The following is a 1,052-nucleotide window of genomic DNA, read 5'->3' as shown; positions in this document are numbered from 1 at the left end:
AAAGAAAAATGTGAGAATATTAAAAGCTGAAAGGGAAAAAAGACCAAGTAACATATAAACACAGACCTTTCAAATTATACCTGACTTCTCCATGGAGACTTTAACAATCAGAAGAGTCTGGACAGATGTGCTGCAGACTCTAAGAAACCACAGATGTCAGGCCATACTATGATATCCAGCAAAACTTTTAATAACCATCTATTGAGAAAATAAAATACTTCATGAAAACAACAAATTTAGGTAATATATATCTATAAATGCAGCTCTACAGAAGGTGCTAAAAGAAAAATTCCAATTTAGGGAGGTACACTACTCCCTTGAAATCAAAGAAGAGAAACACACACATACCACCATCACCATCACCACCACCACCACCAACAACAACAACAAAATAACAAGAATCCACAATCCTTGATCACTGATCTCTCTCAATATCAATGGTCTTAACTCACCAGTAAAACACACACACACACACACACACAGAGAGAGAGAGAGAGAGAGAGAGAGAGAGAGAGAGAGAGAGAGAATTCACCAATAATAAAACATCCCGAGAGGCACTGCATGTTTGGCTGCTATGTCACATGTTTGTCAGTAGGTGGCAGAGAGGAGAGGCTATGTCTATGCTTAGTGTTCTGGTCTAGGAACATCTGAATATTAGTAATCTAATATTCCCTGAAAAGACCGAACCTGAGATGACCACCAGTCTGGCACCAGGCAGGTCCCGATGGGCTGTCAGGACAAGGAGCAAGTCAGAGACTAGAAGAACCCCACCTGGGACCTGGGGCCCTGGGCAAGGATCAAACTGGAGATGAACACCAGATAGGCACTATGGGGCCCAGACCAGGATGTAGCCTGAGATGACCACCAGTACAGTGCCATGCAGGCCATGAGTAGGGGGATATCAGACCATGCAAAGTTGACCCTTGCCCAGTGCCATAATGCATGAGCAGGGCATAGCACTCATGAGACCACTCCAGAGATGACCCAAGACACTCAGAGACCCCAGGCACTACTAAGAGGAGTAAGTGGTGGAGAAATGGAAGAGAAAGAGA

The 1,052-nt window shown here is 43.8% G+C and overlaps 1 non-coding gene across 1 annotated transcript; it reads left to right on the top strand.

Moving 5' to 3' along the window:
* Positions 1-541: 541 nt before the first annotated feature.
* On the top strand, positions 542-670 carry Gm22777. The gene has a single exon (XR_003950754.1). It is a non-coding gene; the product is annotated as a small nucleolar RNA SNORA17 (small nucleolar RNA).
* Positions 671-1,052: the final 382 nt, after the last annotated feature.

Source organism: Mus musculus, chromosome 13, assembly GCF_000001635.26.
Source record: "Mus musculus strain C57BL/6J chromosome 13, GRCm38.p6 C57BL/6J".
NCBI lineage: Eukaryota > Metazoa > Chordata > Mammalia > Rodentia > Muridae > Mus > Mus musculus.
Note: the sequence above shows the minus strand (reverse complement) of the source record. Positions and strands in the feature narration are given on the sequence as shown.